The 15,740-nt window shown below is 36.2% G+C and overlaps 1 protein-coding gene across 11 annotated transcripts in view; it reads left to right on the top strand.

Annotated features, from left to right (window-relative positions):
* RAPGEF2 (Rap guanine nucleotide exchange factor 2) overlaps positions 1–15,740 on the top strand; it is a 309,303-nt gene that overhangs the window by 44,281 nt on the left and 249,282 nt on the right. The window contains exon 1 of one of the 11 annotated variants that reach the window (XM_077139650.1): positions 797–6,926. The exons of the other annotated variants lie outside the window; for them this stretch is intronic. The gene's annotated coding sequence lies outside the window, so the exon portion shown is untranslated. Of the gene's footprint in view, positions 1–796; positions 6,927–15,740 lie in introns of those variants that run through there. 11 annotated transcript variants of the gene reach the window in all.

The raw sequence follows: 15,740 nt of genomic DNA, 5'->3' as shown, positions 1-15,740 counted from the left end.
TGGGATTGCTGGGTCATGTGGTAGTTATACTTAGCTTTCTGAGGAACTGCCAAACTAGCTTCCACAGTGGCTGCACCATTTTATATTCCCACCAGCAATGAATAAGTGTTCATATTTCCATGCTCCTCTCCAACACTTATTTTCTGCTTTTTAAATAACAGCTGTCTAATGAGTATGGGTGTGAAATAGTATTTCATTATGGTTTTTTTTGACAAATTATTATTATTTTTATTGACAAAGTAGAACAACATACAAACATGACCATTCTTAGCATACAAACATTCCATACATGGTGTACAATCAGTGGCTCACAATATCATCACATAATTATATATTCATCACCATGATTATTTTTTAGAACATTTGCATCACTCCAGAAGAAGAAATAAAAAGAAAAACTCACACATACCCTACCTCTTACCCCTCCCTCTCATTGACCACTAATATTTCCATCTACCCAATATATTTTAACGTTTGTTTCCTCTATTTTTTTCTACCTTACCACACCCTTTCATTGATCACTAGTATTTTAATCTACTCAATTTAACATTTGTTTCCTCTGTTAATTTATTTTTAATCCATATATTTTACTCTTCTGTCCATAGTGTAGATAAAAGGAGCATCAGACACAAAGTTTTCATAATCACGTAATCACACTGCGAAAGCTATATCATTATGCAATCATCTTTAAGAAACATGGCTCCTGGAACACAGTTCTACAGTTTCAGGCACTTCCTTCTAGCCTCTCTAAGACATCTTAAACCAAAAAGGGGTTATCTGTATAATGCATCCAAAAAGGGGTTATCTGTATAATGCATGAGAATAACCTCCAGGATAACCTCTCGACTCTGTTTAGAATCTTTCAGCCAGTGACACTTTATTTTGTCTCATTTCACTCTTCCCCCTTTTGGTTGAAAAGGTTTTCTCAATCCCTTGACGCTGAGTCTCAGCTCATTGTAGGATTTCTGTCCCACATTGCGAGGAAGGTCCACACCCCTGGGAGTCATGTTCCACACAGACAGGGGGAGGGTGGTGAGTTTGCTTGTCGTGTTGGCTGAGAGAGAGAAGCCACATCTGAGCAACAGAAGAGGTTCTCTTGGGGGTGACTCTAAGACTTAATTTTAAGTAGGCTTGACCTGTCCTTTGTGGAGTTAAGTTTCATATGAACAACCCCCAAGATTGGGGGCTCAGCCTGTAGCTCTGGTTGTCCACACTGCTTGTGAGAATATCAAGAATTCAACTTGGGGAAGTTGAATTTTCCCCTTTCTCACCATTCCTCGAAGGGGGCTTTGCAAATACTTTTTTATTCACTGTTCAAATCACTCTGGGATTTATCGGGGCATCACTCTGGACAAACCAACAAAATCTCATGTCCTACTCAAGGTTCCATGTACTTATGGTGTTCAGTTAAGCTGTCTACATAAGTTATATTGGGAAATGCACTAGTCAAAATATAAATTTTCTACCAAATAAACATTTTTTGCTTTAGTCTCACACATAAGTTAAAATTTTAAAATATTAATTACCATCTATTTTCAGCACCCTGCAGTAATGACATTCCTTTGTTCTTCATCATGCAAAAACGTTTTTAAAATTTGTACATTTAGTCACTATCATTATATACTCTAGGCATTCCTAGATTATACCATCTCAGTCTTTATCGTCTATCTTTCTTATTAAGATAGAATTAGGAATTTTGATAGTTATTGTAGTAGCTGTTTACATTTCTACCAGCAACTTATTAGGAAATCTTTCTGTAGTATCTAGTGCAATTAAGTCTGATGTAGTTTTTTTTCAAGTCAGATACACTAAGGCTGTAATTTATATAGTAAAATTTACCCTTTTTAAGTGTAAAATTGTATGTTTTAACAAATGTGCACAATCATGTAACCATCACTACAATCAAAACTTAGATTTCATTTCATGGAAGTTTCCTTGTGCCTTTTTGTAGTACATTCTCTTTCCCACCACTGCCCCTGGCAATCAGTGATCTGATTTATGGCCCTGTAGTTTGCCTTTTCCAGAGTGCCATATACATGGGCTCATATAGTGTGTAGTCTTTCTGGCTTCTTTGACTTTATATAATGTTTTTGGTATTCAGCCATGTTGTTGGATATATCAGTTGTTTGTTCCTTCTTACTGCTTGGATTTAACTGAACTTGGTTCACCCATTTGCCCGTTGATGGACATGTGGGTTGCTTTCAGTTTTGGGCAGTTATAAATAAAGCTGCTACAATAAAAGCTGCTGAAAACATTTGTGCATAAATCTTTTTAGACATATGTTTTTGGTTCTCTTGTTAAGTGTTTAACTTTATGAGTAAAAGAAAAACTTTTCTAGGGTGGCTGTATCACATTCTATTCCCACCAACAACATATGAAAGGTCCAATTGCTCTGTATCCTTGTCTGCACTTGGATTTGTTTTTTAGTTTTTTAAGCCATTGAATAGGTGTGTAAAGATATTTAATTTTGGGTTTAATTTGCATTTTTGTAATGATTACTGATGTTGAGCATCTTTTCATATGCTCATTTGTTTTCCATATCTTTTGGTAAAGATCTTTTAAAATCCTCGCCACTCTCCCACTTTAACTATTTTTAAAATTTATTTGTAAACTATTAACTGGCTGGTCACACTGTGTTTTGCTTTGGGTAGATAACTGGAAGCAAAAAATACATGATTCCCCTGACACATTAACCTTAGAGTTTTGCAGAGATAGAATAGTTAAATCATTTTCAGTTATGGTGGGTTCAGTGCAGTGAAGAAGTACAGAGTGACATGAGATTGAATCACATGCACAACTAACCTGATCTGGGAAGAAAAAGACATGTTCCTAAAACACTGGCAATTTAAGGTGAGCGGTGATGCATAAATGAAGGTTTAGCTACATGGCAGGTGTCAGAGTAGCGCTGTGGGATGAGATGAGGGCTAGGTTCTCCAGGCAGAAGTTTTTGTTTTGATTTTACAATAAACTTGTGGTTTGTACCCTATTAAAAATGAAAGACAAAAAAAACCATTAATGAAGCAGATAATCAGCATTATTTTCTTAGCTCTCTCTGTGGTAGGTTGCCAGTGAGGAACTGAGGCCAGCAGTCCAACAACCTTTGAGGAAGTGAATTCTGACAACCGTTTGGGAGAGCTCAGAAGGGGATCATTCCCCAGACCCTCTTGAGGTGACCATCGCCCCAGCCCGCAGCTTGGTGGCTGCTCAGTGTGAGACCTTGAGCCAGAGGCTCCCAGATAAGTCAGATCCAGATTCTTATCCGAAATAAATTTTATCGCAGGTCTTTATTTCTTTATGTTGCTTTGCCACTGTCTGATGTGTGCTCCTTTCAGTGTGAAGATCTCCCCGCAGCAGTGCTTATAAGGCATATCTAGTGGTGATGAACTCCCTCAGCTTTAGTTTCTCTGAGAATGCCTTAATCTCTTCCTCATTTTTGAAAGAGTCTCGCCAGATATAAAATTCTTGGCTGGCAGTTGTTTTCCTTCAGCACTTTAAACCCCAGTGCCTTCTTGCCTCCATGGTTTCCCTCCTTTAACTTTTTATTTTGATTTACAGAAGTTGCGGGGACAGTACAGAATGTTCCTGTTATCACTTAGGCTTTCATATGTAGATGAAGTGGTATTTGAAGAAGGACTGATGGAAGCGACAGAGCCAGCTTTGTGGTGAATGGAGGAAGGAGCATGCAGCTTTTTAAAGTGGAATCCTGCTTGGTGTGGTGAGAAATGGAAATTTCAAGATTAGAGCAGTTAGCAAGTGGCAGGTGGAAGGTATTGACAATTAGCAGAGGTGACCTGACCAGGTAGGAACTTTGGCTTTCACACTGTGTATGTTGGGGAACCATTGGAGGGTTTGAGTAGAGCTGTGATTGACATTCTGAATGCTGGGTTGAGAATAGTCGGTGGTAAAAATGAGAACAGTTGGAGGGCTAGTGCAATAATCTGGACTCAGACTGTTGTGGTAGGGTGTTAGAAGGGAGAATGAACACATGTTGTATGTATTAAGAAGGCGGAGCAGAAAAGATGTTTTTGTTTGGGGTGTGAAAGAGAAGGGGATGAAAGGATGACTTAAAGGTCTATAAGGAGATGTCATTTATTGGAGAAGAGGACCCTGGAACCTGGTTTGGTGAAAGTGGGTGGGGTGATGGTGCTAGGAGAGGTAGTGATCTAGAGCTCAGCTTTAGAACAAGTAGAGTTTGGGCTGTCTATTTGTGCCCCAGAGAGTTGTTGTCAAGTAAGGAAGTCATCTGGAGTTCAGTGGGCTAGAGATTTAAGACTATTGATGTACTTTAACTTGCACCCAACATCTCTATTCAACACCAGAAGTCTTTATGTACTATAAACAACGAGAGTGTCCAGCGCAGTGCTTATCATGCTGGAGATGTTCAACAAATGTTTGTTGGATAGACTTGAAGTGTAAATCCCAGTACTATTTTCTGTAACTAAATATTTTACTCCAGGAATAGTTTCTGGTTTTAAGGTGTACATTATTTTCTTTTGAATAAGCTTTAATTTCGTATAATAAAGTGTAGCTTTATTATTTTAGATAGTCCTTCTTAATAATTTCTGAAAATGTATAGATATTAAAAAGTAGAGCATACTTTTGGCTGGAAGCTGTCCATAGCCTTTATTTGTGACCGTTACCAAAAGTGCTGTCCTTGATTCAGGCTGCTTATCCCTAGTGGCCAATTGGTTCCTAACGCTTAGACTGTTTAAGAAGTTACATTTTTATTCATCATAGTTATTTGTAATGATAATAAGTGAGAGTTTTGGTAGTAATTATATTTTGCTTCTGTTCAATGGACATAGACAACCTTTTAAGTATATAAATCTAATGCTGTCTTGAAATTTGTCATGGTTTGAAAAACTCATCTTTATTGGAGTTAGGAAATTTACCATGGTAACATTAAACCTCTTTAAATACAGAGGTCTTTTTTGCATATCCCTCCTGTAAGAAAGAACAAAGAACAGACCTTTTTAGGTTGTATATCTTAGATATCATTCTAGAAAATGAGAGTGAGTTTGCAAAAAAAAAGTAAAAAGCCAAAAAACCAAAACCCACCTGAAAATATTTAAATTTACTAGAAAGGGCACATTAAATTTCTGAAATGCTTACATTGTAGAATATTTAAAAAGCATTTGCAACTCAATACCTATAAGCACAAAGAGTAACAGTAATATTTCTTTTAAAAAATATTTCTTTATCCTGATAAAATTGAGTGAAGAAATTGTTTATTTGTAATTAGCATTCAACTAATGTGCTCAAGTTCTTAAATTCTTTTCTTAAGTAGGGTAAATGTGCCCACATACAGATTTAATTGCTTTATTAATTTGCTTAGCATTTTCATGGTGTAATCGACTTTAGCATAGACTGAATTACTAATTAGTGAACGCTTAATGAATTTGATTTAATTGTCTTCCATAATGTGGCCTGATACATCAACCACAAGCTTTCTCTGGGGAGGTATTGGAATAAGAGGTGTCTCCATAGAGGTTGTGCACTCATCCCACTCAACACTGCTCATATGAGCTGTGGTCTGGAATGGCTGGACACACACACAGTGGGTCTATACACGCAAAACATTTAAGAGCAATGATAAGAAGTTTTTCATTTCTTTTTGATAGAACAGTAGAAAAAAAGTTCTTGTTTTAGTGTTTCTATGCTATCCAGCTAAAGTTACAAATAGTATGATAAAAATAGTTTGGTTATAGTTTTCTCTATGACATTGAATAAAATTTTATCTCTTTCCAACTTTTGGAATTTAGATTGGCATGAGAGAAAAGTGTTAAGAGCAAGTCATACCTTAACATGTAGGCCAAACTTTGGTGTCAATATTCTTCTTTGCTTGAGTCTTTTTGGGTTGCATAAACACTTTCTAGTAAACCAGTAGGAATAACGTGATCCCCCTGGTGGGTTAGTTGACATGATATTTGGGAAGTCATAAGATTTATATGAAGGAATAAAATTTCTATATTGGGAAAGTTTGGTTTTCTTTAATGATGAAGACAAGAGAATTCTAAATTTATATTTTGAGTTAAGTTGATTGAAAGGATTAGAAAATCCAGTGTAATAATCTTATACCATTTCTTTGTCTGTTTTCTGCCTCACTAATTAGACCTTTAAGACTGTTCTTTCTGAGACTATTTGAACCAAAAATAACAGACCAGGACACAAATCATATACTCCTGGATTAGAGTTTGCTCATGTGTATTGAAAAGATGCCCATCATAGCTACCATCTAAAGAAAATTCATAGACAGTAATGAATGGAAATAGGAATACAGAAGAATTCTGTAAATTTTAGGCTCAAGCAATTTGGTGTGTCTGGCTATGTAACATTTTCATTGGATGGGTGTGCCTGTTGTGAACTCTTGTGAACCCCAGAAAAGCCATTATTTAATTCTGATCTAATCTTGGGGGCAGCTGTTTCTTTTAAACCTGATTCAATGCTGTAGGGAGGAAACTTTTGATTAGATTACCTCCACAGAGGTGTGATGTGCCCAGTTGTGGGTGTGACCTTTTGATTAGATGGAGATGTGACTCCACCCATTCAGGGTGGGTCTTGATTATTTTACTGGAATCCTTTAAAAGAGAAAACGTTTTGGAGACAGCTCACAGCTGACACAGATGCAGATGCTTGGAGAACAGTTGCTTCAGAGCTAACAGAGCCAATAGAGACCCAGACATTTGGAGATGCAGGGCCCAGCAGACGTCACCATATGCCTTCCCGTGAGATACTAATCAAGACAGAACCCAGAGTTGTGTCCCAGAGGAGCTAAGTGAAGGTCTGCAGACCCAAGGAAAGAACCCTTACAGGAAACAGAAGTTGAAACCAATGGAATGCAGGAGCAAGGGACCAGCAGTTGCCAGCCAGGTGCTTGCCCAACTGACAGAGATGTTTTGGATGGCATCAGCCTTTCTTGAGTGAAGGTAGCCTCTTGTTGGTGCTTTAGTTTGGACATTTTCTTAGCATTAAAACTATAAAATTGTAACTTATTAAATTCCCTTTTTGAAAGCTGTTCCATTTCTGGTATATTGCATTCCAGCAGGTTAACAAACTAATTCAGTGGGTCAATTGAGAATAATTCATAATTGTATAAAGTTCTAGAAGGCATATGAACTTATACCTTCAACAGTATCTCATGGCAGTTTTCTTTTCTTTTTTTTTTTTTAACATGGGCAGGCACCGGGAGGGAATTGAACCCGGGTCTCTGGTATGGCAGGAGAGAATTCTGCCACTGAGCCACCGTCGCACCACCCAGGGCAGTTGTTTTTGAACATATCTATTCTGTGTTCGGCGCTGTGCTGCTCAGAGTGCTGGGATACACAGATGATTAAGGCATAGCTCAAGGAACTCACAGTCCAGTGACGTGTTCCCCACAGGAGAATTAACACAACAGTATGGAAGCGCAGTGGGGAGTGGTGTGGAAAAGAGTGAAAGGAACTGTAGTGTACAGATTTCAAGTGATGGGCTCCATAATTGTTCTGTTGAAAGGGTTGTTCGTTCTCCAGCAGCCTCTTCAATCTTGGTTCAGATTATAGTTCTGTAATAAGTAGGGCTTTGAAAAGAGCATTCTACATAGTGCAGAAACGCACATGCAAACACATCTTTAAAGCATAGAATAACAAAAGCAGGTTCTAAGGCAATTTGTACAACATTTCCTTTAATGACATATATACCCCAAATACATAGAGTACTTTTAATATTTTCCTCAACGGCTGTTTTGGTCATCTTAAATGCTGAAAGTAAAATATTTGCAGAAATATTTAATAGTTCAAATTCATTCGAAAGTTATCTTTTGTTGAATAAGACTTGTTAAAAGATTTTCCTTTGTTCAGTATTAGCAAGTGGACAGTGAACAAAGCAGGCAGGTTTTTGTCTGGCATGAACAACTTTGCATCCTGTTGATTAAATAGAAATTACCCTAGTGAATGTCAGTGCTAACAATAGATTCCTTCAGGTTTTGGTTTTGTCATAGAGTTATTAAACAGGAAGAAAGAAACCCTGTAAACAGGAACTGGTGTACTGAGAGACAGATTTTTGAAAGGGTAATGGAAGTCCATGTGTTGAGAATTTCACTTGAGTAATATTTACCCTTATGAATACCTTTTGAGATACTGGATGTGATGGAGTATCAGGTGGTCTTCTCTTTCACCACTACTAAGTATGATAAATTATTTGTGCTAGGATTACATCTTGCAAGTTTGAAAGTTAATTCAGTTGTATTTTCACAGATTAATCCGTTGTGGTGTTTAGTCTTAAAGTTCTCAGCCCTTTATACTGGAAGGAGATAATTTTAGTTTTAGTAGAAATAGTTTTAATATACTTTAGTATGGTTAGTATAATTTCATGTGGTTTAGCATGGCTAAAGTGTTTTCACATATATGTATATATTCAAGAAAGTTGAAAAACGTTGAGTATAATGTTGACACTCTTCCCCCTCGCAAATCAAGAGAGGAAACAGCAAATACATCTGAACTTGCCTTTCTTTTATAAAGCAGCAGTTGTTGGAAGCTGTATAATAATCAGTGCTATTAGCACTTCTTAAAATATTTTTGGGATGCCTCTTTGGTAATTGCCAAATGTTAGGTTGTGCTATGACAGCTTTAAATATTAAAAATATCAGAATTCATTATTTGCTGTGGGCTGGGAAAATGGAGAACTGGATAAATAGTGCCAGTTTAATATCCAGTGGAAGGTGGATATCAAAATATTTTATACCTCATTAGAATATTTTATAGAAATGTATGTATTTGCTTACTTTTAAAAATATACAAGCAGTTAGAATTAAAATTTCTTTAAAAACCTGAAGATATACAACATAAACAGCAAACTACAATGTATGCTGTGGACTATCGTTAATGGTATAATTATAATAATATTGTTTCATTAATTGTAACAAATGTACCACGCTAATGAAAAGTGTTTATAATAGGGAAAACTGTATGTGTGAGGGGGGATATATGGTAACTATTTTCTGCATATTTTTCTGAAAACCTACAACATCTCAAATAAAAAAAAAATACAAACACTCTAGAACCCGGTCTAAAATAATATAATGAAAGTTTTTCTAATGTATACTATCACCCCAAAGTCTCTAATGCATTTTTATTTACTTGAAAAATTTTCTGTATCTTTACCAGCATATTTAGTTATCTTTTACTAACTTAAACAAATGAAATCATTCTGTATATACAAGTCTTGCCTTTTCTTTTTATTTTTTATTGTCCATTATAACATATATAACAAAGCAGGGAAAGAAAAAAATCAATGGTTTTCAAAGCACTCTTCAGCAAGTACTTGGACAGATCCCAGAGTTTGTCATGGGCTACTATACCATTGTCTTAGATTTCTCCTTCTAGCTGCTCCAGAATATAGGAGGTGGGAAGGAATAAATATATATTCTTTTTATCATCACAGTTGACTTTTTTCTTTTTTGTGAAAAATAACATATACAAAACAATAAATTTCAAAGCATAGCACAACAATTACTTGTAGAACAGATTTCAGAGTTTGGTATGGGTTACAATTCCACAATTTTAGTTTTTACTTCTAGCTGCTTGCCTTTTCTTTTAAAGAATATTTCCAAGGCTGTAGAGTATTTCCCTGAGTTGGATGCATCTACTTTAAATGCAGGAAGTCCCCGAAGGGTGGAATTTAGGGCGTTTCCAGAGTCTGCGCCCCCTTCCTAGTAATGTAATGTTATTGTGTTTAGATTGTTTGTGATTGCTTTTTTTGAGAATAGATCCACAGACCATAGATTAGATTCTTGGTGGTGGCATTACTGAATCTAAATATATATGCATTTAACATTTTGATAGATATTGGCAAGTGTCTAATTGAAAAGGCTGAAAAACACCACCAACAGTGTATAAGAATCCATGTCAGTGGTGATTTTTCATTAAAAATGTACAGTTTTGCCAATCTGAGTGAAAAATTGTGTTGTAGTTTTCTTTGTTTTCATAGTCTTGAATTTCAAGTAAGGTTGGGCATATTTTCATATGTCTGTTGCCAAGTATGGCAGATATTTTTAATCCATTTTAATCTGTGTATCCATGAGAAATGGTTAAACTGAAGTGCATATGAGCTCGTCAAGCGGTGAGATCCTGAAAGCTCCCGTCCAGAGCTGTGGCCACGCTGGTGTGCGTGTGTCCACCCAAATGCCCTTTCTGTGCTGGATGCGGCTAAGATTATAGGATTAGCAGCTTACTTTATAAGAAAGACATTATCTAGGACAATGGAAACAGGACTTAATGTGGATATTTGTTTTTCTTTTTTGACTTTGAACATATAAAAGGACGTACCTTAATGTCCTTACAGCACTAAAAAAGCATGGTTATATTTTGTTTTGTTTTCTCTCCTCATTCTGTTATAAACAGAAGTTAATGGGTTTATAGTTTTGACAAAATGAGGAACATTTTTCTTATATATTAATGAGTTTAGACTGATCTCTGACAAAACCAATAAGCTATTGGAATATTTGAAAATAAATTATAGGTTGAAAAAGTCCTACTGGTACATTGGCAAGTGGATGGGACCAGATGATAAAATATTGCATTTCTATGTCTACATTTCATCAGTCAGTTTCACACAACAGCTGCTGTGGGGGAAGGGCTGATATACCAGAATACTTCATGGTTTTTACAAAAAAATAAACCGTAGAAAAATATGAAATGCATTTATGCATGAAAGGGCAAACCAAGCAAGTTTATTGCTAATAAGTAAAGGCCATATAAACATATAATTCTAACAAAACCTCTGTTATTGTTTTTAGGATGCTAACATAGTTTTAAATTTGAGAGAACAATGATTAATGGAAAGAAAATCTTCTAGTTATAAGTAGTAATAAAAAATAGCAGTATTTATTGAATACGTTCTTTGTGCTAGGCTCTGTAAAGCATTTCAACCATTTTATTAATGGGCACAAACCCTCAGAAAAGGGGTTTGGAGGTGCAGTGACTTGTCAGGGCTGGTAAGTGGTAGAGCTGGGGCTGGAATCCAGGGACTCTGGTTCTGTTACTGGGCTCTTAAACTCTGTTAGAATGGCTCCAAGTAGTCAAGAAGAACAAATGTAATTTGTGAATTGAGCTTAACATATAAAATAAGTATCTGTTTATTTAAAAACATTAAAAAAAACTCCCTTGGGTATTTATTAAGGATTGAGAAAACCTTTCTGCGATCCTTTCTTTGGGTCCTAAAGATGATAGGAGAGCTAGCATCATAGGCAGAGATCCATAAAGTAAGGGGCACCTAAAATATGTATGTTTATCTATTTTAAATCTCCATCTTATGGTTTACACAACGAGGACGTATTTTCTGTCGTAGTATATTCCACCGGGCCCATACCCAGTTGATAAAAGGAGGATTTGTAAAACCGTACAGTATAATTTAATTAATTTTGAGACTGAGGGCTTGGATCAAATTTTATGAAATTTTTATGTCTTTAGGGGCAGCATATAATCTGAGTAAGAGCTAGAGCAAATGTTTTAGTGTTGTTGTAAGTAAGGTTGATATTTTGGAGAGGCAGTTGTGGGGCGTAAGTAGGTGTTTTTTGGGTTTCTCTTTTTTAATGGGCAGAGTGCTTTTTGAGGAGAGTGTTGTTTTCTCGGACTCTGAGCAAATGCTTCCATTTTTTGGCAGACTATATTGTTGCCATGGAGACCTACAGATTCTGTAATCTTTGGCTTCAGTAACAGACGGTAATGCAACATTGGAATATGTATGACTGTGAGAATAGTGTATAGTTCAGATTTATATGGTCAGTTCAAGAAGGTTATATTACAGTAGTAGAGTGCCTGCTAGACCTTTTGAAATACCATTTTCTCATATTCTTTTACCTGTGTGTGTGTGTGTACCTTAGAGCAGTAGCTACACACACCCTCTGCCCTCTCATCCAGAGCCAACCACCGTTGACAATTTGGTGGATGTCCTACGACTTCTTGTTTTTATTCTTGTACTCCAAATGGTCTCCATAGACCATAGTTTTGTGTTTTTAAAGTCTATCTAAATACTGTCATTCTTCATACATCATTCTGCAACTTGCTTTTTTCTCAGCATTATTTTTTGATATATATTCATGTTGACTTGTAAATAGCTGGTTCATCTAATATGGTAGGTTATCCTTACTGCATTGCCAGGGTTGGGGTGGGGTGGGGGCCAGGGGCGTAGTTCCTCTGAGATCTGGAAAATCCACTTAAATTTTTTTCCCCCAAGGTTTCAAGAAACTTCCTGATTGTGTCTTGATTGGCAAATGCTGCCTCTTCTGTTACTTTTACATTGCATAGGCTAAACTCTTTTTTTTTTTAATTTTTAAACCAGGCTTTGCTGGCCTGAAAGTCCATCTGGGCCAACCCTCTACCTTCATTTTCTTTTAGTGGATCATATAAAGACAGTCTTTTCTCGTATGATACCAGAGTCTACCAGAATAATCCTGCACCCAAAAGAATGCTGCATTTTCTATGCAAGAGAGATATGGGTCCCGTGGTTTATGCAAATGCTTTACAATTGTTGATGTAGCTGTAGCAGAGTCTTCCCAGATTTCCTTCTCTTCTCTTCTTAATATGCGTTACAGTCCATTCGTTAACACTGTAATGGTGGCCAACCACAGCAACTGTTTTGCCTGAATGAAACATATCTAACAATTCTACTTTTTCTTATGCCAGCCTGCATTATCTGGAAAAAGTTACTGGGAAAGTCGCAATATGGAAGGGAGAACTAATATGTTCCACTGTGCTACATTTAGCCCCTCAGTGATGGACGTTTGTTTAGGTTGTTCCCCCATTGTATTTCTGTATAACTCAGTTCCATTTGTCCCTGTCCTTTTCATGTTGTTGAGTATAGGAACCTAATAAATACTTGCATGTTAAGTTTTGATTTGGGTAAAGCTAGGTCATAAGCTATCTTAATCTATTCTTCCATTTTTCTCAGTTGTCTCAGTTCAGTTTATTATTTAAAAAATTGTTCTAGATACTCTTTGGTCATTCCTTGTTTTTAGATATTCAACATAGTGAATTTAAGTGTGATATAGGTTATCTGGTCAGGTTCTAGGATGTTATTAATGTCTTTTCAAGATATGCATATTTTCCAGAAAGATATAAGCAACAGCAATGGACTTTCAAGAAGCTGGTAGTAAGTAACATCTTGGTGGGTCCAGGTTTTATATGTACAGAAAGCATAGCTATAATGTTTTCTTACTTTTTTAGACTTTTTCTTTTTTTCATGAAAGAACTTTTTATATTTGTACAGTTAATCATGGACATTATCCATCACAGAATTCACTGTTAGACATTCCCGTTTGAAGCTTCAGCTTTCCTTCTCATGACATACATGATTCCAAACTTCCCCTTTTTCACCACGCTCACACACCATTCAGTAGTTATTCTTACAATAATGTGCTACCATCACCTCTGCCCATTTCCAAACATTTACGTCCACCCTAGTTAAGCATTCTGCCTATATTAAGCAACCACTCCCCATTCTTTAGCTTCATTCTATATCCTGCATACCTGTAATCATTAAATGCTTTTGATCAAGCTCTGCAGATGGTTTTACTCATTAAATAGTTTGCTTTCTTATTTTTGCATTTCCTACTGAGAACTCAGTGTTTACCCAAGACACCTGTCAACGTTCAGGCTGTCTATAAACCAGTGTTTGTCTGGCAGAAATATAATGCAAGCCACATGTGTAATTTTAAATATTCTAATGACCACATTAAAAGAAGCAGAGCGAAGCAAGTGAAATTAATTTTAATATATCCTTTCTAACCAGGATATCAAAAAAAATTGTCATTTCAACATGTTAGTCTATGTAAAAAAAAATTATTGAGATATTTTACATTCTTATTTTTGTACCAAGTCTTGGAAATCCAGTGTGCATTTTTTACTTACAATTAGGACCAGTTGCATTTCAAGCATCCCATAGCCACATGTGGCTAGTGGCTACCGTTTTGGACGATGTAGGTATAGACAGTACGTCTTCAAGAAGTATCAGTAAAGATCAGAGTGGCTGTGGTCGGGGAGAAGCTTCAGGATTAAATAGCTCTGGGGCGTCAGGTGTGAAGTGGGATGATTGGGGGAACAGACTCGAGATGTGTGGCCTGAGCCACATACAGCTGTGGGAGCAACTGTAGCTTGTTCCAGAAGCAGTAAGTGTACAGAGAAGTGGAAAGGCAAGGTTAATAGGCAAGCTGGCATCACTTGATAAAAAATTGTTGGTATCTGAATTGTTTATTGTCAGGTTCCTCATCTGGAAAAAAGATTGTGAAGAAAGATTATCAAGTTTATGAAATTATTCCACGTCTCTTCCCGCAGTTACCCCCTCTAAGTTCTTCCAGATTTCATGGTTGTTCTAGCAGGCTGAATTATGATGCTCATAAACTGTGAAGTACTCCTGTTATATAATTAATTCTAAATTGCATGTTAATCACTGTAAAGAGAATGATGAAGGAAAATGGGGATGAGTTTATAAAACAACAGAAGGTAGAATGATAATTTTTAAAATGCTTTGGGTCTATTAAATTTTGTAATCAAAGATCAGAAATTTTAACTTTGATTGCATTTAAGATTAAGTTTTTTGTTGTTGTTGTTCAATGTAGAGGTTAAAAAGGTAGTTTCTGGGAAGTTGTAGAATTTAAAGGTTCAGAGCTTTGATGAACTCAGCAGACTATGGCGATAGCAACAAAAATCATTTGATTATTGCTCACTATGAGCTATTATTTCTAATTACCTTTCTAAGTATTTTACATGAAAAAGTCCCCTAACTGGCTCAAGGTAGTGCAGGAAGTGGAAGAGCTGGGGTTTGAATCCAGGCAAACTGGCTTTGAAACTCACCCTGTTAACTGCTGTCCTGTACTGCCTACTGGGAGAGCAGTTGGGCCGGCTTATGTTGCCTCCTAGCTATTCTTTTTTTAATTTTATTTCATTTTTAATTGTGAAATATAACATATATGCAAAATACCAATAAATTTCCAAGTACATTTTAAAAAGTAATTGGAGAACAGATATTAAAGTTTGGTATGGGTTATAGTTCCATGATTTTTCTTTTTTAGTTCTAGCTGTCCCAAGACACTGGAGACCAACAAAAATATCAATATAATGACTTAGCAGTCATGCTCATTTGTTAAATCCTATCTTCTCTGTTATACACCCCCTTCTTTTTAATTAATGTATATACATAAAAACAATGAATTTCGAAATACATCACAACCATTAGTTGTAGAAGAGATTTCAAAGTTTGGTATGGGTTACAATTATACAATTTTAGGTTTTTATTCCTAGCTACTCTAAGGTACTGGAGTCTAAAAGGAATATCGATATAATTATTCAGCAGTCATATACTCATTTGTTAAATCTGACCTTCTCTGTATAACTCTACCATCACCTTTGATCTTTCTCCCACTCTTTAGGGGTATATAGGCTATGCCTCTTCTAACTTTTTCATGTTGAAAGGGGTTGTCAATAATATGGGATAGGTATTATCCTACTTTGCCCAATGTATTTCAAATTTGACTAGTGCATTTCCTAATATAACTTATGTGGACAGTTTAATTGAACACCATAAGTACTTGGAACCTTGAGTAGGGCATGAGAGTTTGTAGGTTTGTCCAGAGTGATGCCCTGATAAATCCCAGAGTGGTATGGCAGTGAATAAAAAAATAATAATAATAATATGGGTTAGGGGGATGGAATTAGTTGATGTTCTGGAAAGGCTGGCCCCTCTGTGTTTCAGGACTTATCTGGTTCAGG

Source organism: Tamandua tetradactyla, chromosome 22 (assembly GCF_023851605.1).
Source record: "Tamandua tetradactyla isolate mTamTet1 chromosome 22, mTamTet1.pri, whole genome shotgun sequence".
Classification (NCBI taxonomy): domain Eukaryota; kingdom Metazoa; phylum Chordata; class Mammalia; order Pilosa; family Myrmecophagidae; genus Tamandua; species Tamandua tetradactyla.
The sequence above is the reverse complement of the archived record's forward strand: the minus strand, read 5'-3'. Positions and strand labels throughout refer to the sequence as shown.